A 7658-nucleotide genomic window follows, 5' to 3' on the forward strand; every position below is an offset into this window, starting at 1 on the left:
CAGGGTGACCAAGTCTGTCATGCCACATTATTTTAGACATGCAGGAAACATTAGATATTTGACAATTGTCCAACTTATCTTTACATATCTCATCATTAAACAAGTAAAACCCATTATATTGGGTTCCAATAACTATAGTCTTTTTAGACTTTAGTTCCTGAATATAACAAGCATTCACATCAAAGCCAACAAATAATCTGCTATCTCTAGACATGCAATATACAGACAAAAGACTAACACAGTAATCAAGCATAACTAGCACATCATAGAGAATAAGATTATCAGCCAGTTTAAGATTTCCTATTTTCATGATTTTAGCTTTGGTTCCATTTGGATGACCAACATTAAGATTAAGATCACTAACATCCACAACATTTTCTAGACCTTTATCACAGTTACTCATGTGTTGATTGGCTACAGAGTCAATGATCCAACCATGATTGGGATTACATTGCCTACTAGTACTGCAAGATTTAAAAAAAGTTGTAATATTGTCATTAAAGAAAGCATTTATATTTAAAAAATACCTGACATGTTAGACTGAACACTATTTTTTCCACCTTTATCATCAAGCATAGCCAAAAGTCTTCCCATTTGATCATTTGTTAAGGATATAGTGGTCTGAGCTGAACCAGAAGGGCCTGCACCATCAGATCCATTGCTGAATCCAATGGTTTTTGAAAACTTAGAAAGCTTTGTGTTCCTTTTCTTAAATTTGGTAGGTATCCCACCACTTCAAAACATTTATCTATAGTATGATTAGTCATACCATACTTTGAACATTTCATATTACTTCTAGGTGGATAACTGATCATGCATATTTTAACCGTAGGGTTTAATATGCCTGCTCAATACATAAAGAGGGGTTTAAGGATCTTAGAACGTGGCTCTCCAGTCCGGCTACCGTGAATAACCCTGGCCGACATGATGATGTCGGCGAGGTGGCCAAGTGATTAAGTCCACCTCTGACAACGTTCATCGATCAAGAGGCCCCAAATAAGGTCGTAGGTACTAGCTTACGAAAGACTAACCTGTTAACCTTGAAAAGATGCTGAATGATGCTGTTTTACGTAATGTGTATCGTATGTGATGGTTACGTAATGTGCCGTGTCTCGTAGGTGATGATTAGGGTTTGTATTTATAGGCAAACCCTAATTCTAGAACCGTCCCAGATCATAATAACCTCCTCCATAACTGACTCCCCCGAATCACGGATATAATTATGGAAAAGATATTTACTTGACAGCTAAGAGACCACTGTACCGAGAACAAAGTAATCAGATACAATCCGCATAGCGCACACAAGCACACGCATACGCACACTATTAAGCGCCCGCATGCATATGAGGTGCGCATGCGGGTTGCGGTATCATTATGTCCCCCCAGTTTGATGTTACATGACGCAAGACACATGACATCAAACTATTAAGCAGAAAAAACAAGAAAACGGCTAGCATTCAATGTTCCGCGTGCGTTTCGAGGTCATTTAATGCCTGTCACTGTCGCAGAAGACCATTCGGCTGACAAGACATAAAGTGGCAGTTCGCAGGCAAGTGTCAGCCACACACTCATAGGTAACCATACCCATCTGACATCCTCACGCGCAATCAAAATGCTAATCGTTGATCGCTGAACACGTGTACAGCCACGATAAACCCATTCCAACCCATGGCTCCAAATCGCCTCTATAAATAGCCCCAAATCACATACATTTCCATTTTTCTACTCCAAGCTTCCTCAATACGCTGCTACATACAATTCCGATCAAATCCTAAATACTCCGGCCACCGTCTAAAGGTTAGTGATTCTCCAACCATTCTATAGAAAATGACTAAGGCTAACGAAACCTATGTAGATAGTGTCAGATCGATTATAGAGCAGAAACATATTGACCACTTAGTTAAACAATAGCCGCCGTTAGCAAAATACAATCCGGTGCCACCCTTGCCCAATCAGTGTGCTCACGAGCCACCGGAGAAAAAGGTGGCCATCTACGAACATGAGTTCAAGCATGGTAACTTTAGGGTTCCCCCATCCGACTTCTTCCTAGGTGTATTAGATCACTTCAGAGTGGGATTAGGACAACTACACCCTTATGCCATAGGAAAAATAGTTCTGTTTGAAATGTGGTATGCCGCACTCGATAGGGTTCCGTTGGTTAAAGTTTTCTGTCATCTATACTGCTTAGCCAATCACCACAAATCCTGGTTCACCTTTTTTGCCCGACAAAATTTCACCAAAACCCCAAAGTCGAATGCGAGTAACTGGAAAGAAACTTTCTTTTTCATTGACCAAACTGTAGTTAGTACCGCTTTCCCGCAAACGCTTATATGGTGCGAGAAGGTGGAAAAGGATGTGAACAAAACCCCGGTCCTTGATGACGAGAAAACAAAGCTGTTAGCGGAGTGCGCTAATGCACAGCTGTTGCACCGGTCATACGGGAACGTGATGTTACGGCTAGGGAAGATATCCGCACACTGGCCATGGGAGGATGTGCGTCCAGCCATAGTCGGACCGGATGGAAAGGGTAGGAATAGTATAATCACGTACTAACGACAGTTTGCTATTTATGTGTTCTAACGCATGCGTGCATGTTTGCAGAGATGAAGATGAAGAGAGTACTGACTGCGGAGGAGATTGCAGGCATCACCTTCCGTAAACAGAATGTAAACCAGCTGTTAGAGCAGGATAAGACTGGCGAGAATGCACCTGCCACCTTCGGCAATAAGCGCAAGGCCGCCGAAGCCTCCCAATCCCAACAGAAGAAGAAGAAACTCACTCCCAAACAGAGGGAGGACAAGCGGAACGACAACTTCGTTCCCATCGAACCCCGTTCTGCGGATCTACCTCCCCCATCTTCTGGTAAGAGTTCTTCTTGCGCGCATACCGCACATTTAAGTTTGCATTTATTTAACCATTTATGAATACGCAGGGCATGCTGAAGAGACTCATCAGACCCCACCGAGGGTCAATCCGGACCTCTAAGCTACCGCCGAGTCAAAGGACAAGACGATACATCTGGACTCCGAGTCTACACCAACCCCGCCACACGGTAGCTTTCGATTGGCGAACCTGGCGCAACTCACCCAGTCATCTGCGGAAAATGCCGCAGAGCAATCCTCCTTCCTCCAACAAATCTTCCCTGCTAAGTTCCGCAACCAACTAGCCGCACTGCCTTTTAATCAAGCGCTCAACGCCTTCGTCTAAAACGGCCTCGTCTTTTTTGGCATGGTTGCGGATCAAGCCCGCCGTTCCACTAACTTGTATCAAGTGGCCGTGCGGAAAGAAACAGAGCTAGGGCTGCTACAAGCGGAGGTTGATCAGGTGAAGAAAGACAGGGATGCCGCAGAAGAAGCGCGCAAGGCGGTGGAGTTAACCGCGGCGAAAACCAAAACTGCACTGATTGAAGAGAGAAAGAAAAACCGCGAGCTGGTTGGGGCGGTTGACCAGTCCAAGGGGGAGGCGGAGTGCCTGCAGGTGGAACTGAAAAGGGTGACGAGGGAAAAGGATGACGCGGTTACAGGTCTCGAGCTAGCGGAGGCGGACTTGACAAAATTCCGCACCGCTCTTCCTACCATTGCGCAGAAGGTAATGGATTCCGAGCCTGTGTCCGACAAGTTCAACGCTTATGTTGACGCAGTTAAAGACCACGAAATCAACAAGGCAGTGCTAGAGGTGATCCAAGCCTGCGGGCTCACACCGCCGTACCCCGACGTCGTGCAAAAAAAATTGAAGGAGGGTACGGCTGCGGTGCTCATGGAAGCAGAAGAAGCCATCACTGCCATCCCGATCTCCCTAATTAATGCGTTTGCCACGGACCCTAATATGTCGATTGATGGGTTCCTCAAGGAGGATTTTTAGTTTGTTGTAATAGTTTGTGCCGTAAGTCCTATGCTTAGGCAGACAATTGTAAATACAATTTTTGAGCCATAGGTCCCGTGATGGGCAGGCGTTTAAAACAATTACCATTTGTGTAACAACTTAATTTGATGTATATATATTTATGTTATGCATGCGTAGTGTGTTTATTTGTTTATATATTGCGAATCAAAACAAAAGGTGAACCGCATGCCCATGCGCATAGTTAACCAAAACTCATGCGTATGCGGATGGTATTGCGTAAAATAAACCAATAACAATTTACCTTTAACAATTTACCTTTAACAATTTAGACTCAGAAGCTACTGCGTTTTTGCTTTGTCATGTACTAGAGGTGCACGGTAGCTGTATGGTAAGCAACGCAACTAAAAACAAGCCAATGTCTTTATGCTTAAGAGTTCCTCAAGCAAACCAATGCGAGAGTAATTACACACAAGCAAACCAATGCTTGTAATTTTTTAAGTCGACTTTGCAGCCATCTAGTCTGCGTGGCGCTTGGTTAGGGGAAAACCAATTCCCTTTGCCTGCCGTTAGCGTCTAGTCTTGTAACCAAACAGGCTTCTGCCGTACGGGGCTAGAGGACACCCCTTAAGTAGGCAGGAACCGCATACAAAAAAGATTTAAACAACAAAAGTATGCGCGAGTAAATATTTATTTGGCATTAATCACAATTACAACCGCGACACATCCAAACGGATGGAAATTACGTAGAAAAAATAATGTGCTACAATAAACTGGAGTGATCAGGTCCACCTAGCTACATATAACATTTTTTCAATAACGTCGCATGCCAAGTGCGTTTCACAGGTTTTCCATCTAATGTCTCGAGATGGTACGCCCCGGTATTGTTTGCCTTCGCTACCCTGTATGGACCTTCCCAACGGGGGCCCAGTTTCCCAGTATCCTCCGCATGACTTGCGTCGTTCTGATGCCAAACCAAGTCACCGCACTTGTAAGAGCACGAATGCACACGCTGATTATAGTACTTTGTAATTTTTTGCTTGTTATTTGCTTCGTTGACAGCCGCAGAGAGTCTGCGCTCTTCCAGCAAATTAAGATTTTCCCGCAAAGCTTCAGAGTTATTTTGCTCATCAAAATTTTGTATGCAGAACGTTGGTACCCCAATTTCTGCGGGTACAACAGCTTCTGATCCATAGACCAAACTGAACGGGGTCTCACCAGTGCTTACTTTGGGTGTTGTTCTATGCGCCCATAAAACCTTCGGTAGTTCATCCACCCAACCAACGCGACCATGACCCAACCTAGCTTTGATTCCAGCTACTATATCCCAGTTGGTGACTTCGCACTGGCCATTCGCCTGCGGATGCGCAACAGATGTAAAAGTTTGCTTAATATTAAGCTCCGCGCACCAGCTGCGAAAAGGGTCACCCGCGAACTGCGTACCGTTATCACTAACAATTTCGTTTGGTATACCAAATCGACAGACGATGTCTTCCCATACAAAATTTCGCACCCTTTTTCCTGAGATTGCTGCCAGCAGTCTCGCTTCGACCCACTTTTTGAAATAGTCGATTGCAACAATCAAGAATTTGATGTTTCCTGCGTGTGCAGAATGTGCGTAAGATACTGATGTGAGTAGCATGTTCAGAAAATAAATGATAAAATTACCTCGGCCTTTTGGGAATGGTCCGACTATGTCGATTGCCCATTTGCAGAATGGCCACGGTGAGGAGACTGGTATCACTGGATGCGCAGGTGCTCTGCTAATAGGTGCATGTATTTGGCATGATTCGCATTGCTTGACTATGCACGCAGTATCCGCGTACATGGTGGTCCAATAATATCCTAGCCGCATTATTTTGACACAATGGACATGTGCCCCGAATGGAGTGCGCATGCACCCTTATGCACCTCGCGTACAACTTCCTCCGCCTCTTTCGGGCCAATGCACCTTAAGTGCGGTCCCAAATAATTCTTTCGATATAGGACGTCACCCTCAAGGGCATACAGCGGTGCCTTAACGCGGACTTTCTTTGCATCAGCGGAATCCGCAGGAGAAGTGCCATCCCGCAGAAAAGCCACGATGGGCGTCATCCATGTTGAGCTTGATTCCTCAACTGGTGCCACTAAAGGCATCATAACAATGGATTTCGCATTGAGTTCTTCTATTAGAACTTTCTTCCCCATATGATCAAAAGCCAAGGCAGCCAGTTTGCTTAGCGCATCCGCTTTCTTATTTTGCCCCCGCATTACGTGGGAGATTTGAAAAGCTTCAAACTGGTCAGCGAGGTTGTGAACAAGCGATAGATATTGCTGCATGGCTATGTCATGCGCTTCGAAATCTCCGCTGACCTAACTGCATACTAGCTTTGAATCCACATATGCGTGCAAAATTTTAACATTTAACTTATGCGCAATGCGCATACCTGCTAACAGAGCCTCATACTCTGCTTCGTTGTTCGTAACAGCAAAATTAAACCGCAGTGCGTATGTATGCTCTTCGCCATCTGGGCCTGTTAAAATTACACCCGCACCTGCACCAGATGCGCTGCACGCACCATCGGTGTACAATTCCCATGGTGACAAAGTTGGTGCAGGTGGATCCTGATGTTCTGCTGATGCCTCGATATCCACAGGTAATTCTGCTAGGTAATCAGCAAGTATTTGACCCTTAACCGCACTGCGCGAAGAAAAATTTATTTCATGTTCACCTAATTCAACTGCCCACTTAGCCATTCGGCCAGAAATCTCAGGCTTATATAACACCTGAAAGAAAAATGATTGCGTTAGTCAATGCGGTAACCCCGGTCATTGCCGCAAAGTAGGCATTTACCAACCAGTTTGATTGGTTGATCAGTTAGAACCACGATTGGATGTTCTTGAAAATATCGGCGCAAATGCCGCGCCGTATGTACCAGCGCATATACAAGCTTTTCTATCGGTGAGTAGTTTACTTCGCTTGATGTCAACGTCTTGCTTACGAAGTAGACCGGCATTTGCATCTGAGAAAAACCTCAGTCGTTAAGTTTCTGCGATATAAATAAAGCATGTAAATTAATGGATTACCTTTCCGCGATCCGCGATGAGGACTGAGCTGACAGCTTCCTTCGATGCCGCGAGGCACATCGTTAGCGTTTCTCCTGATACTGGCACAGTAAGTGTTGGTAATTCTGCAAGCACCTTTTTCATCTCCTGAAAGGCTGATTCTGCTTCCTGAGTCCATACGAAGTCTTTTTTCTTCAAACATTTTTTCAAAGTGTTGAAGAATGGTAACTGTCGCTCTGCGGCTTTCGACAAAAACCGTGTGATAGCCGCAAGCTTCCCAGTTAGACTATGCACATCTTTCTTTGTCTTCGGAGATGGCAAATTATCAATGGCTTCAATCTTTTTGGGATTGGCCTTTATACCCCGCGCTGTCACCACATGACCTAAAAACTTGCCTTCCTCTTCCCCAAAACTACATTTAAGTGGGTTAAGCTTCATGTTGATCCTGCGCAGAGATGCAAACATTTCCAAGATGTCCGCGAGCATGTCTTCTTCGGTGTTACTTTTAATTACCAAGTCGTCGACGTACGCTTCAAGATTTCTACCGATTTGGTGCTTGAATGCTGCGTCAATTACACGCTGATAGGTCGCGCCAGCATTCTTTAAACCGAAAGGCATCTTCGTGTAACAATAAATACCCTGCGGCGTATGAAAAGTAGTCTTGTCCTCATCTTTCGCAGCCATTAAGATTTGGTGATAACCTTTGTATGCGTCCAGAAAACACTTGTACCTAAATCCGATAGTGATTCTACCTTCCAGTCTATCTCCGGGAG

This window comes from Rutidosis leptorrhynchoides, chromosome 2 (genome assembly GCF_046630445.1).
Source record: "Rutidosis leptorrhynchoides isolate AG116_Rl617_1_P2 chromosome 2, CSIRO_AGI_Rlap_v1, whole genome shotgun sequence".
Classification (NCBI taxonomy): domain Eukaryota; kingdom Viridiplantae; phylum Streptophyta; class Magnoliopsida; order Asterales; family Asteraceae; genus Rutidosis; species Rutidosis leptorrhynchoides.